Source organism: Pteronotus mesoamericanus, unplaced genomic scaffold (assembly GCF_021234165.1).
Source record: "Pteronotus mesoamericanus isolate MK-2021 breed Mesoamerican mustached bat unplaced genomic scaffold, CSHL_Meso_final contig_347, whole genome shotgun sequence".
Lineage (NCBI taxonomy): Eukaryota > Metazoa > Chordata > Mammalia > Chiroptera > Mormoopidae > Pteronotus > Pteronotus mesoamericanus.
The window spans coordinates 10,883,927-10,900,174 of record NW_026555137.1 but is presented as its reverse complement, the minus strand read 5'-3'; positions in this window follow the sequence as shown (position 1 = coordinate 10,900,174).

Here is a 16,248-nt window from a genome sequence, read left to right as displayed (position 1 = left end):
AAACCATTGTGGTTCGTGACATCGGTCCCACATTTTTTCCATATTTATCCAACAGGGCTCCAGTGAACAAGATTGTGCATTCCACTGTGAAGTGAATATGTAAAAATACTGGATGGGGCTGCGTAAGGGAGGCCGAGTGGAAGGCCACAGGCAGGCCCTGCAGTGGGCCTCTGTCGCCACCTGCTCTCCATGGTCCCTGACACCGCTGAGCTCTGTTGAGAACCAATCAAAATGGGTTCTGCATCACTCAGGGATGAAGTTCAGGAAGTGGCTGTCAAGAATGATGCATGCTGCAGTTGCCATATTCAGCACCAATGCAATTCATTTATCTTTTCGGACATACGTGAGCAGAAAGGGTAAACTGGGAGGTAGTCTTCTGGGCAGGGAAGACAACACACTGCTAGACACACGCAGTCTGAGCCTGTATGGCTACAATGGGAAGGGCTTTTTAAGATTATAAGGTGTCTTTCAAGCAAAGCGGCCTCTACTAAAAATAATTCCATTTGATCAGACAGAGGAGGATGAATGCTACTGGTTGGGGTCTCAGGAGCAAAGACAGAGAATCAAAACACAGTATAATCTCTCAGGCCTACAAAAGGACCCATGCAGGGCCATCTATCAAAGGGTGCACATACGCCATTGGGGCGGCCAACTGAAATGATGAGGTGCTAACACGTAGGGTCCGCCACAAATAACGCCCCCGTTTTATTACAAAATCATAAGCATGATTTCTGTAACGTAACACTATCACACTCGAGCACACCATAGGGCATTTTTAGGTGAAATGTTCAAATTAAAACTATAAATTATTACACCCATATTATTACCCTGCCAACCACACTCCAGCAGGCATTACTTCTGCCGGACCCTGTCTATGAATAATGAAGCTTCTTTGGTTTATAATGAGGGTAAAATCCTGCTGACGAAGCCTGGCTGAGACTCCAAGGTAAGAGAATGGAGCTGAAATCCTCATCACCTTGAGGCAGCAGCCGAAGGCTTTAATGTACGTTCATGTTCAATCACTACATTTTCGTGACATTTGGAGCATGATTAATGTCTCAAGAGGTTTAAGAACTTCTAATGACTCTAATAGCCATTGGCTACCCCTGAAAAGTGGTATGGCTGCCAGAAAAACAAATGGCCAGGCCCTTAACGCCTCTAGTAAGATGGAAAAAGGCATTTTGCAAAATTTGTTCCCCTCATAGGAACTGTGTGGTCAGTTTCCTGAACTCAATTTGAATTTCGGAAGTCCAGAGTAACTTAGTTGGGAAAAATAGGCTCTCTGGTACTTCAAGGAAATTTAAAAATCATTGGAAAGTCTGAAAAGTTTCAAGATCCCAGTTTTGGAAGAAAGGGAATGTTATAAATATATGCACAGGAAAACACATTAGGAAAAATATTTTTAAGTTAACTGCAGCTATATGGGGTCACAGAATTACTCTATTTTTTTAAAAGATTTTATTTATTTTTAGACAGAGGGGAAGGGAGGCAGAAGGAAAGAGAGAGAAACATCAATGTGTGGTTGCCTCTCGTGTGCCCTCTACTGGGGATCTGGTCTGCAACCCAGCATGTGCCCTGACTGGGAATTGAACCGGCAACCCTTTGGTTCACAGGCAGGCCCTCAATCCACTGAGCCACATCAGCCAGGGCCAGAATTAAAAAAGAAAAAGATGCTTCAAGAGACTCTTTGAAAAACCAGGCCAGCCTTCTGTAGAGGAGAAAAGTGAGTTAATTCTGCCTTTGCCACTCACTAGCTGTATAAACTAGGTATTAGGGATATATTTTATAAGATTAAATAAAATATTAAGTCGGTCAAAAAGTTGTTCTTTTCCATAAGATGGCTCTAGTAGCAATTAGCTGTCTTTAACTTCATTCGAAACAATTTTGTTAGGTTGTATTGTGAAAGCTGTCATATCAGTGTACATTTAAAAAAACACTAAAATTGGTGAATTTTTGTATAGCCATTTTAATATTGAACATGGAAGAAAATACACAACATTTTCAGCATATTATGCTTTATTATTTCAAGAAAGGTAAAAACACAACTGTAACGCAAAAAAAGATTTGTGCACTGTATGAAGATGCTGTGACTGATTGAATGTGTCAAAAGTGGTTTGCAAAGTTTCACACTGGAGATTTCTCACTGGGTGATGCCCTGTGGTTGGGTACACCTGTTGAAGTTGATAGTGATCAAATCGAAACATTAATTGAGAACAATCAACATTGCACCACACGGGAGATGCTGGCATACTGAAAGCATCCAAATCAACAAAGTTACCGGTGAAAATAAAAATATGTCTATACGGGAAAAACCACATGGAATTGTTGGCCAACCCAATAGTATCTATAAAGCACCCACAATACTGTGAGACTCATAGTAGATGCTTAATAAATGGCAGTTTGCATCATTATTTCTACTCAAATGTTGTTCAGTGTTCCAAAAAAATTCTGATAGCCTTGGATGTAAGATTCTATTTTGATGAGAAATTTACCTGAATTTCAAAGTGGAAAAAATAGACCAAAACAGGATTAGAGAACAGTTCTTCTGTGGCTCCACAGAAGGGGAATTCTTCCTGGAATCCTCCATGAATTCCATGACAGGAAGAGGAATGACAGGAGGGGACATGGCTGTGTTGACTTGGTGCCATTGTCGAGGAGCAGACTCCGGCTCCCTTCCACCTCCCACTGGCTTCCAGATGGACAAAAAAATGCGAGGCCCCCATGACCATTTGTCAGGGATCCCCATGCCTGAGGTCAGGTGCAGTGACGTGGGTCACAGCAACTGCCCTTGCCACAGCTGCTGGCCACCCGCCCTGGCAAGGGCTATTTCAGGTTTCACCGAACATCCCTTGCACCACTAGCAAAGCTTCAAGAAATGCTTTGAACTATTCAAGGCCCAAAGGCCCTGTGGCCTCTATTCCCAGGAGGCCAGCCTTCTGCTAACTTCGGCACAGTGTGGGCAGACTCTTCTCTCCTGGGCCAGAGCTTTCAGGACGCCAACCATAAATATCCTTCCTCCAAGGCGAAGCCCCCTGTGAAGATTTTCTGCTCAATCTTTCTCCTTGTTCCCTGCAGTGTGGGTAGTGAGGCAGCGTATCAAAAGTTGGGTGATAATAATAACAGTGCACATTGATTATGATTTACTTTGTGCCTGACATTGTGCTAAGCAACTTCTTCATTGTGTTTATTTCTTACTACAACCTTGGGAGGTAACTACAGTTTTTGTTCCTATTTTATAGATCATTGATTCATTTAAAATATGGTGTGGGAGGAGAGCTCTACAGGGACCCTGGGGCCCCAGAAAGGTGGTCCAGTGTGTCCTAGAGCAGATTAAGCCTGAAACATCGCTGGAGGCGAAAATGACAGAACTGAAGCCATCTTACTTTAGGCAAATCACGGGAAGGTAGGATTCTTTGGGAAAGACACTAATGCCAGGAAAAATGGAAGGAAAAGAAGATCAAATTGATTCCATAGAAGAAGACATAGGCGTGAGTCTACAGGAGCTGAGCAGGGCTGTTGAGGACAGGACATTGTGGATGTCACTCATTCATAGGGTCGCCAGGAGTCAGAGCCAACTCAATGGCACCTAACGCACGCATAGAGCGTTGGTCCCAAGTTACTCCACCTTACAGTGCATACATGCCTAGGAGTATCCTCCGAGTACCATCAGTCATTGGTACAATTTCTCACATGATTAAAGTTCAAAATGTGCACTTTGAGGTCTTTATGTATTCAAAGGAACAACCGTCATTGAAGTCTTCTTTTTCTCTACCCTCCCGCCTCACTGACCCGGACATTTTTCTCCATGACCCTGAATCCAGCCTTCAAATATGGTTTCTTTACATCACATCCCTAAAGACGGAATCTCTAAGTTGTAGGTCTCAATTCTCTCTTAAACGCAGTAATACTCTTTTTTTTTTTTTTATGGCTTGGGGAACACATGTACTTCCACAACGATCAAAAGATAGGTTGGGATAGAGAACTGCCCAGAACCATATGCACTGAATTTTTTAGTGTAAGAAGAGCCCCGTGGAGCCCATTATTCATTTATCACACAGGCGTCCATCGGGCAACAGCTGACAAGTGCAAAATGATGCTCTCTCTGCACGTTACCAGACTGTCGGGACACTCAATAAAGACCAGCCATAGTGGCCCTCCCTCTGCTCTCCCCTCGCCACCCCCCACCCCAAACTCTGGCTCTCGGCAAACATATGGGTCCCATTCGGGCTTACTCCTTCCTTTCCAATGTCCAAGTCACGTTGACGACGATTTACAATGGCCCCAAATGGCGTGTTTTGTTTTCTTTTGGAGTTTTCCAAGTTTGGGGCCTGTTAAAAGTTTTGTAACTGCATAAATATTTATCCAGAGTTTTGGGTTACTATATAAACATAACAAACATGTCACGGGACCTAAATGCTCTAAGTCACATAAAAGTCTTCCAATTAAGAAAGACGGAAAGGACTAAAGGAATTCAGGACCGATTATTTTTATCATGAGATATTTGCACTGCTATTTTTACTCAGGGGCTTTGAAAGAAATCTGTTCATCCTTGACTCTATATTAATATTCAGACCTCACTTCCTGTCCATCAGCCAATTTGATGAAGGAAAGGATGCCTCCGGACCACAGATACGTGGGACAGAACATGGATGGCACAGTACAAGGCCTCACCTTTGTAAACAAACGCAGGGTGGCAGGGGGAGCTGAGGATGGAACGTGCTTCTCTGAGTACTGCCGAGTACTTTACTAAATGACCCTGAATGTTTCAGATATGATTTCTTTCCATCATGGCCCTAAAGACTGAATCTCTAAGTTGGCCATCTCTGTCACCCATAAAGGCAAGAGATGTTACTTTATGTTCAACCGTCACATGTTTCCCTTTGTTAGTGGGTCCTGGTTGACACCTATGAATAACAGGTACAAAGAGCTGAAACGCCTAATGCCCAAATAGTAAGTGGCAAAGGTGGACACTAAAGTGCTCAGACCTAGCAAGGCAGGCGTCGTTCCGTGAAAAATGAGGGGGTAAATATTATTGCGCGTTCTTTTCTTAACCTCCGTGTTTGCTGTGAGGTTAACCCTTCACATCCAAGGGGGCGAAGTTTGTGTTTTAAGCTCTTCAGAGCCGTGGCCTCGGGAGGAGATTGCTGGCGGGGCTCCCACTCCCCTGTATTCAATGGTTGATCCCGCGAGAGCATCTGCTTGGATCAGACCTTGCGCCCCCTGCCCTGGCCTGGGTCCATCTTCTCTGTCTTTCTGTGACTCCCTGTCACCACTTCCAGTGGACAGAGCAAGGCATGTCCCTCTTTATCACTTTGCAGATGTGATTAGAATGGAACCAGGGACCAAATTGTTTTTCTGTGTCCCATTAAAGGAAGCCAACCCTGTAGTTTCCGCTCCTCATGAAATGGGACAGGTGCAGGTTCAGCAGCCTCTGGCCTAATCTTATCTTTTGTCTCAGGAAGGAGGTAACAGGGCAAGTCCTGGAACTCTTGTAAAATATGGCTGTGAGGAAGCTCACAATCTTTTTGCCGGGCCTCTATTTTGTTAAGGGACTTAGCTAGTGGGCAATTACTGTTGTTGGACTGTTATTATCTCTCTTTGAACAAGAGTAAATCTTGAAAGAAAATGATTGAATGGCTTGCTCTGTATTTTATAGCACATCAAGATTAGAGTTAGAGGGGAAAAGCTGGAATTTTGGGTTTTCAAAGCTATGCTTTAGTCAGAAGGCAGCTCTAAATAGCCATGTTTTAAATGCCCACTAGGAAAATCCAAGACAAGTAATGTTGCAGAATCTAGTATCTTCTAGAAGCTTTCTATAGAAGTTGTCAAAGCACACATTTTAACTCCCTCACCTCTGCATGGACCTCCTAGCAGGGGACGAGCCACCTCTTGAGGAACTGCAGTGCAGAGAGGCTAAGCAACTTAGCCAAGGACACATTTTTTAGAGTTGGAACCATGACCACAGTTTCTAGACCTCCTGAATCTGGAACTGGGATTTTGCCATGATGCTAGACACTGACCGGAGGAGTTCTGAGAGACGGTTACATACCTGTGATGCTCTTGTACTGCATTGTGCCAACTTGGTTCAGCTGGAATTATGTTTCCCAGAATCCCCTTCTCTGTATGATTAGACTTAGAGGTGGCAGAGAAATTGGGGCGAGATTTGGAAAGTGGAAGTAAAGCAGCAGCCACTACTCTGTGAAGGTCATTGTGGTTTGATATGGTCACAGACAGATGCAGGGGGTGTCTGCCTTGTCCTTGCTCTTTCCCATTCCACATCCAGCGTTCCCTCCCTCCCTCTCTCTTTCTCTCTTCCTCCCTCCCTCCCTCCCTTCCTCTTTTCTTTCTTTCTTTCTTTCTTTCTTTCTTTCTTTCTTTCTTTCTTTCTTTCTTTCTTTCTTTCTTTCTTTCTTCTTTCTTTCTTTTTCTTTCTCTGTCCACCTTATGAAGGTATGGCTGGCATACAGAAAGCTGTAGATATTTAATGTATACACCTTGATGAGTTTGGACATAAGTATATACCTGCGAAACCATCATCATAATCTATGCCATAAACATATTCATCACCTCCAAAAGTTTCCTGCTACCCTCTTTATTTATTGTTACATTATTATTACTATTTGTGTGTGATAAAAACACGAAACGAAGATCTATCCTCTTCGCAAATTTCTATGTGTAAATATAGTATTGGTCACCGCAGGCCCTATGCTGTGCAGGTGATCCGTTGGACTTGTTCATCTTGTGTAAGGAAACTTTGTACCTTTGACTTTGTCTCCCTGTTTCCGTCTCCCCTGGCAACCATGTCTCCTCTCTCTGGCAATTCTTTCTGACTGCTAGTTCGGTGACCCACAGTGACCCCAGACCCGCCACCAGAGGCAAAGGCAACAGCTCCTCCCATGGACTTCTCTACCAGCTCTGTCCCCGCAGTCCCACGCCAGCAACTGCATGTGCCTGGCCACCCCTGTCCCTTGGCAAACTTCACTGGTCTGTTCGCACCGGTGCTTCAGGTGGGCTGGTCAGTGACTGATTCTCCAACTCCCCATCCGGCACCCCCAGTTCACCAGCTCCTCCCACAACTGCCTAACGGGTCCTGTAATACTGACAGCGCTTCTGCTTCTCTGATGAACCCTGACTGATAGAATAAGTGACACCGTGCACCTTGGAAGCTGCAACCCCGAGGATGTCCAGCTCACTGGGGAGATAGGGCATTTTATCACAGCCAGCTGGGGACTCGTGGCAGCTTGTGGGTCAAGTGACACATGCAAGAGATGGCCATTGCTTTGCAGTGCTTCTAGCCTGAGATGTCCAGTGTCTCTTAGTGCCTGGCTCCAGGAGCTGATCGAGAATGAACCCAGTCAGCTTTCTCCAACGGGTGACCACGTTCAGTCCCAGACCTTTCCCTCCTCTGTTCCATCCAGGCTCAGGGCTCCTTATCAACACGAGAATGGAAAGAAAGTCACTTACATACCGGGGAAAATGTGGAGTACAGCTGAACATGAATGCTGACATTGAGGGTTTCCCATCCAACCCAAGAGAAGTTCCCCCGGCCTGCCACACTCGGGTAACTTGAGTTCTGGAATTCCAGTCTCGGTTAACCCAAATCCACAAATTTGCTGGAGGTATGAGGTTTAGGGAGAGTACTGTTTTTCTATTATTCATTCCCAATACGTTCTGTCCCGAGCCGACACCACTGAATTCATTTCACCCACTGAATTTATTTAACCCTCTGTATGTTGACTGTCTTTTGGTATCTGCTGAAAGAAAAGCAGATGAAAGTATGGGGTCCTGGTTTTTTCACAAAATACGTTTTCTTTCTAACTTGCCTGGAAACTTGCCCAGTCACTCCACCAATGGCCTCATTTTATTGGGCCTCAGTTTCCTGCTGTTAAAAACAGAGTTGCTAATGCTTACCTGCTCCGGGAGGTGTGAGAGTCAGCGATTGGCTAGAAATCCAGCTAACATGCCTGGAGGAAAGCTGACATGGAAGGACAGCAGCAATCTGGGTGAACAGCCCCTGGAAAAGTCCATCCACCAGCCGTAGCCATTCTGCAAGCTCCTGGAAGCTGCCTGTGAACTGTGGTTTTATTTTGCATGTGTGCAAGTGTGTGCACACCGGTGTGGCTGGAGTGTTGATGCTAGAGACTGATGAATACAGTAAATGGCATCACAGGTAGCTCAGAAAAGTGAGGATTTATTCTTAGCCATGACCCTTGTCTATTAAGTGATCTGAATTTAAAAAGGAGGAGGAAAGGGGAGGAGGGAAAGAAATATAGAAGGCAATGAAAGAATGTGAGATTCCTGCTTGATCTCACAAAGCACCAGAGTGAAACTCAAGTATAGCTTTCTTATTTCTTTTCAACCAGAAAGGTGTTGACAGGGAGGATGTATGAACAGTGGGGCATATGCCCTCTTCTGAGAATTTTGTCCCCTCCCTACAGCTATTCATTCTGAGGGTCTGGCTCCAAGCGTCTACAGTGGAGTCATGGTGTTTTTCAGATACCGACCTTTGGCTGATCACTCATTTATTCCTGGATGCTGTAAGTTCGTACTTGCGAGAGATCCGTCCTGTTTGTCTTGGCGTCTTGTGGGCTGACATCGAAGGGTTCCTGCCCACTCTCTGCTTCCATGCTGTGCCAAGACTGGGCCAAGAGAGGGAAGATGTCAAGGAGCAGGATCAAACAGAAAGCTGGGTCTGCTACGTAAGGGGAGGGAAGTCGTGGAGGCTGCTGCAGGGTGGAGAGGCTGGACGCTCAGGTGAGGGCGGTGACTTTGGAAGGAAAGCGGGACTTGAACAAGAAAGCGGGCACAAGAACAGACGAGGAGCCACTGTCAAGAGCCACAACTGCTCATTTCTGTACAAGCATGGCTGACTCTGGCTATACTGTAAAACGGAGTAAAATGTTTTGTCAGGCTGTGTCAGTATAGCTTATGCTTCAGGGACTCCTGGATTCTAGTCCCAGTCTTGCCACTGAATTATGGCATGACCTTGGCCACGTCACTTGGGCTCAGTTTCCTTCTATATAAGCAGAGGAGACTGAGCCAGGATGAGGGTCCCCAGAGAGGAGATCTCCGACTTGCCAGAGGACCTAAGCTGGTTGCTTCCAGCCAACCAAGCCTGGCCCGGGCCCCTCCTTCTTCTCTTTCTACACCTCCTGTCACCTGCCGCAAACCCCCCGGGGCGGGAAGCTCTGTCCACAGCAGCATGCCTTCTCTGTCGCAGTGTAAATTCGTGGTTCTCACCCACAATGCAAGTTCCTGTGATCCCAGGACTTCAGAGACCCAAAAGTATCTCCTCTACCCAAATCCTAGAACAAGTTTCAATGCCCTGCGACTCCTCTCGACTCTAAATTTTTGGATTTGCTGGCTCTATCACACAGTGGGATGCAAACCACTTACATGGCGTTGGCCTGTAGACACCTAGAGCGACCCAGAGATGAGCCGTCCCAGCTCGGGGAGCCGCCAGTCTTCACACAGTCCGTCCGCGGCTCTGCCTCCCCGCAGTCTTGTCCTGGTCTGCACGGGGCTGGAGGGTCACCGCCACGCGAGTGCTCAGCTTGTGGGAGAGGGGAGGAGTGAAGGGAAATTGCTGGATAAGCAGTTTCCTTTTAAGCAGCGATGCGGGAATTATACACATCGCTGGTGTTCACAGTCCACTGGTGAGGACATCATTGTGCAGCCATAGTGAGCCAAGGCAGCGCGTGGCTGGGAAGGGAAGCCTCTGGCAAGGGGTGGAGCCTGACGCTCCATTTCTACAGAAGAAGGGGAGTGTGGATTTGGGGAGACGGCCACGTTCTGCCACAACAAGGACCCAGAAGAGCATACCCGCTGGAGCAGGGGCAGTTGTGGATTCTTGACCAGCCGTCAGAAGTGTCGTGGGAAGGAGAAAGAAACAAAGGTGTCGCTGGTAGGATCTATGGGTCTATTTGAAAGAAAATAAGCCATCAGCAAACACCTGCCTGGCCTTCCTCTTTGAACCTCAGGGATATCGGGAGTCTAGAACCAGCTTTGCCACTAAAATCACCGGGACCCTAGACAAGTCACTTGGGCTCAGTTACCAGAGCCACTTTTACAGCCCACTGTTCTGAGGACCTTTGCTTCCAGGTGAGCTGCTGCAGTGGTTTTTGAACTTGAAGAAAAAAGAAGGAGTTCCGTTTATAAAAGTGAATTGTTATAGCGGATTCTATTTATAAAAAAGGAAACAAGTGGCCCAGGGCTCTGGCTGGAACAGAGAAGAGGACCCAGGGCTCTGACTACCTGGTCATCCTCCTCGCTCTTGCCTTGGCATCCAGGGGCTGGTGCGCAAGAGGTCTGACGTCAGCTCGGGAGTTTTCCCTCAGCACAGCAGGGCTCCAGGAAATGTAAGTTGGGAACCCCTGAGTTATGGGATGCAGGGCCCACAGCTACAACTGAGGACAATGGCATCAAAGCCAAACTAGGACCACTGTGCACCTCCCAATAAGAAAGTCATGCTCCGGATCATGTAAGTGGCAGATAGGAACTTGACTTCTTTTCTCATTTGATTTTTGTTTTTATGATATTGGGGTGGCTCTGTTGATGATTTATTTAGTTAACAGCACAAACCCCAGGGATAACGTCACTGTGGAAAAATATCATCCTCTTTATGAAGTGGCTTCAGGGACTGCTCTGCCACGAAAGCCATCCTGGGCCAAGGCCCACCGCGGCCCAGACACGGCGCAGGACAGCCCCCCGCCGCCGGGGCTCCCTGGTCAGAGCACATCGTTGCCACCAGCAGCAGACGGTGATTCTGTAGCTCTTGGGGTGAAATTCCAAGGAAAAGAGAGGTGTGCGAAAGAACCGATCCTGGATTCAGCTCAATATTAAGTCATGGATGACATCAAAAGACGCCTCTGGAGTGTTCAGGAGCCCCTAATTCCAGAGCCAGAGGGACAGGGGTTCCACTGGGGCGGTCGGGGAGGGCAGGTGGGCTGCCGCTCCTCAAGCAGTGACAGTGAGGAATGACTGACACTCCCCAGACTGTCTTCAACAGCTACGACACGTTCAAGACAGGAAAACACAGGCCCCGGACCTGGCCGAGAGAAGGGGGGCGTTCCTGACAGAGGTGAACGGAGACTTCGGGAGGGAAAACGGGAAACGAGGCGCCCGTTTTCGTCTTCCGCCCCCTCCGGTCACGTTCCCTGGCTCCCAGGTGCAGTGACCTTCCCAGTTGAGTCCAGGGTTGAAGGGGCAAAACACCGTAGAATGGGATGCAAAGTGTCCTCTGAGTGCCTTGTTTTAAAAACCCACCGGAAATATGGGCGAAGGATATGAATAGACATTTCTCAGAGAAGGTGAATAAATAATGAAAACGATAGCCAAGGCATTGTCCCCCAGGAGACTGCACAGGCGGACTGTGGTGGGGTCCCATTTGACACCTACCAGGTTGGCGAGAATTAGGACTTCGGGCAATTCCAAGTGTGGGAGAGGGTGTAAAACGACAGGAATTCTTTCACATGCCTAGAAAGAGTGTAAGGTGGCATAATCTCTTCAGGAAACAATTTGGCATTTTGCTGTAAAGTTGAATATACCTGTAATTAGGACTTAGATTTCACTCCTCAGTAAATATTCCATGTTTTCAAACATGGATCTGTTAGTGAGTCATGAAACCAGTGTGGTACACAACCAATATTTTAAACAAAATGGAATGCAATAGGGTAGAAAAACTAAAGGACACTGTCTGTAGTAAGGGTAAGTTTTGTTTCATAAATTATTTTATATACGTGTGTGCTCTCTTGCTTGTATGGGTTGTGATGTCACATTTTTATTGGACTTGTAAAATATATTTGTTGTATTATACATTATATACATTATATATTATATAAAATACTATATTTTTTAAAGTTTGGAAAACCAGTTTCCTAAAGTAACTTTTTGACATATGTACCAAGAAACATGTAGACCATTTATTATTCACAAGAGCAAAAGACTGCAGATAACACAAAAGTTCATTGCCATGAAGATAGATAAATAAACTGCAGAGCATTAATGTAATGGACTATTATACAGCAAAGAAAAGGAATGAGCGATAGATACAGACAACAATATGGGTAAATCTCAGAAACACAACATTGAGAGAGAAGAGTTGGGCAGAAAACACTACATATACTGTGTTATTTTTATGAAGCCCCCAAACAGCAAAACAAAACAAAACAACACAACACATTACATATGTGGAAAAATTTCTTTTTTAAAGTAAACAAATCCAAAATTTAGGATATCCCTGAAAGGAAGGAAAGGGGAATATTACTGATAATATTCTGGTTCTTAAATTGGTAATAAAATATATTTATTTTATTATTATAGTTCATAATTTACAGATAGATCCCATATATGTATGCATGTATGTAATATCTGAACATATGCAGTATTACACAAAACCAATATAGCCATAAAATCAATATAAATGCAAATATATCTTTCCTATTATAGCTTACCTATATATAATTTTATATTGTTATAAAAATCAATCTAACTATAAATCAATATAACTAGAAAATAAAAAATCAATAAAGCCATAAAAATGTCTAATCCACTGATTCATAAAACATCTGTTTTCAGTAAGCAAATATATTCTCCCTCCTCAAAAACAGAGATTTCCATCAAAACTGACCAAAAAATGGACTAAAAAGAAGAAGAAAAAGAACAACTTTCACTGATTGTTTTAAAGTATTAACTATACAGGTCGGTACTTATTTTCATAGTTGGTAAATGAATCAGACAAGACCCTTGTTGAGGAGTATAATGTTTCCTCCTGGGATCAGCCTTTGAATGTTAAAACAGAAAAGGTTTCCAGAATAAATTCACCCAACTTAGTAACAGACCATGTTCTCTGGCAACCTTTCTCAACTAAAACAGATTATTTTCTTTAAACTGTATTTTTGTACAAACCCATTTTTACCAGTGGGAGTACATGAACCAGACTAGACTAGGCTCTCTAGTGGACTCAATTCATTTGCTGCTCTCACCCTTAAAACGCCATGGAATTGACTGTTTCCCTTGAACTGAGTACAAGCAATGGCTTGCAGGCATGCATTCGACTCAACCATTCATGAACTATTCATGATTACTTATTACTGAGAATAAAGCAAAATTAGCCGCCTAGCAACCCCGGGAACGTATCTACCCTAACGGTGGTAAGTGTCATCACATGATGGCGAACTTGACTGTCTTAGAAACAAACCGTCCCTTTTCCCAAGGACTAACTGGAATAAAAGCATCAATTGTGAATGGTCAGGCTTGCGTGTTACAGGTTAAATTGTTTCCCCTCAAAATTTGTGTATTAACCCCCAGAACCTCCAAATGTAACCTCATTTGGAAATTGAGGCACTGCAGACATAATTTGTTCAGTCGAGGTCATCCTGGAATAGGGTGGGCCCTTCATCCCCTGTGACGGGTGTCCTCACGAGAAGGAGAACTTTGGATGCGGACCTGCACACAGGGAGAGCGCCGTGTGAGGACGAAGGCAGGGATGGCAGTGGCGCCGCAGAGACCACGGGATGCTAGGAGTTCCCAGGAAACCGCCAGAGGCCCGGCAAGAGCACGGCGTGGAGAAGGTCCACCCCTCACAGCCCTCAGAGGATCAGCCCTACTGATGCCTGTATTTTAGACTTGGCCTCCAGAACTCTAAGACAATGATTTCCATTGTTCTAAGCCACCCAGTTTGTGGCACTTTGTTACCATAGTCCTAGCAACTAACACACTTTGGTTCTTTAAGATTGAGGGAAATGCTTTACCTCCTGTTTAAATGCTAGGTTTTGTAATTATGACCTCTGTAGGTAAGTCAACATGTGAAACCAGGAGATTCGGAATAAAGATTCTATTTGTCCTTTAATTGGCTGCTTAAGCCCTAGCTGGTGTGGCTTAGTTGGTTGGAGTGTTGTCCAGTAACCAAAAGGTTGCCGGTTCGATCCCCAGTCAGAGATATACCTAGGTTGTGGGTTTGATCCCCGATCTGGGCATGCACAGTCCCTGGTCTGGGCGTGTATAAGAGGCAACCAATCGATGTTTCTCTCTCACATGGATGTTTGTCTCTCTCCCTTCCTCACTCTCTCTAAAAGCAGAGAAAAATGTCCTTGGGTTAGGGATAAAAAAAAAATTGACTGCTGGACCTCAAACAAATCACTTCCCCTCTTGGGGCTCGTGTTCTCATGTGAAATGTTCATGATACCACTATGTATCCTCCTTACATCTCATAGGGGTAAATAGGCCCAATGAAATAATACAATACATGGGAAAGTGTTTTGTAAATTGGAAAACACCAGATTACTATGTAAAATATTATATTTTCATCCATTAAAGTGACTAGTGATTATCAACTCAGCTTCTAATGTAGTGTGCATGTTAGCATGTCAGTTGCTGGATCCCTCCATAACACAACCTGTTGTTAAGACAAAGCTGGGGTTATTGCGGGCTGCGGGAAGGGAGAGCACCGCCTCAAAAGGGCGCTGGTAGGGTCTCAGAGGAGAAAAGGCAAGGTTGGAATTTACTGAGAATTTGAAGATTGGTTTAAGGCAGGGCTTTGAGTACAAAGGGTAAAGACTGTCACATAATGGTGGGAAGAGCAAGGCAAGGATTTTGAGACAGGGTTTCGAAGAGCCTTTGGGCATATACTGTTGATACTTACTATTGAAAGTGCTGGGAATTCCTGTAAGGAACAATCTGGTTATTTTCCTATGAAAGTGTTTCCTGGAATAGTAAAGCAATTCTGATCAACACGATGGAATAATCAAGTCATGCTAATGTAGATCATAGGGGGTTTTGGTCCTTGGGTCCCAACTGTGTGGGAATGGGACAGATGGCGTCAGCCCTCTGCTCATAAAATGTGGGCGAAGTGCTCAAGTTGGTGGCTGGTGTCTGCCCCACCCTTTTCTGTGTGAACAACGTCAGGCTCACTTTGCTGGTGTTCTCCATCGGTGATCTTTCTCCCAAGATCAACTCTTCGTCAGAGTGGCTGTCTGCCAGAGCAGTCTCTTATCGTCACCCAGAAACTCATTTCTTCCTGCCTTAAAACCCATGGCGAATTTGGGTTGCATCTCTGTGTACTATTACAAATCTCTCCTGGTTATGAGAGTTCCCTCAACAGAGCTGTTTCCTTTCAAGGAGAACTCAGCTCACACGGACAGTGCTGTGTAGACAGTTCTGGAGGAACGATTGTCTTCTGAAGAGGATTGAAGGTGTTCTCCTCCTGCACTACCTTCTGTCTCCACCGTGGCTTGAAGGCCGAGAGGGGGGGAGGTTGCTGGGTTCGCTCCGCTTCTGTCCTGCTGTGCTGGTCTTATAGAGTCCCCGTTGGTATAATAAGCTCTGTTCAGCTAGGTGACCATTTATGAAAGACAGGAATAGGGCCACCAGTTTAGAACTCAGATAAAAGACCTCGATTTAGAACTTTTAGGTCCTGGGTGGCCCAGGTTAAATTAATCTAGATCCAATTTCCTTCTCCCCTACCTGTTCCCAGCCTCCCTCACCCCCAAAAGGCTAATTTCTTGCTTTAAAAAAGCTACTTTGACGAACTGGTAATTCTCTCCTTCTGGTGCAATCACAAGCGAATGAATGGTTCATTGTTAAGAAGTCATTTCGCTGGACAAGGCAACCTCCCCTTCAAACAAGGTTAGGAGTGTTGGACAAACATTATAATTAAGTCAAATATTTGTCTCCATTTCTCGTTATGCAGCCCAACGTATACAGGTGGTTCAAATAACAAAATTTGGGGGGGTTATTTTGCCTTTGAAGACACATGAATTTATAGATGGGTCTGTAGTAAAGTGTATCATACTTTTGGAAAGAGTTCAAAGACACCTGAGAACTTTGAAAACTTAGACATTTTATAAGGAGAGAAAAAAAGTAGCTAGCTGTTTCCTGAATTGCTAAGCATATTCGCCAGAGTTCAGGTTACTAGTGCAATTATACTCTCACTGGGTGCCCAAATCCTGCTTCTCCGCTCATAATTCCTGTTGATTTGTGAGGGAGAAATAAAGATGTAATTTACTGGCTAAGCCAACCCTGCAATCAGCGGAACAAAACAGGGTATTCTAGAGAGCCAGTAAGCGCTTGTCCTTGACTTCTAATGCTCTGGTCAGAGCATTTAAATTGGTCATGAGTTAGACCTTTAAAAAAAAAAACCAAGTGTCACTAGGGGACCCTGAACTGTCCACTAACAGATGTTTTTTTTATGGTGGTAAAATATAAGATTTACCATGGTACCTGTTTTTAAGCAGAAACATGTGCGTATGT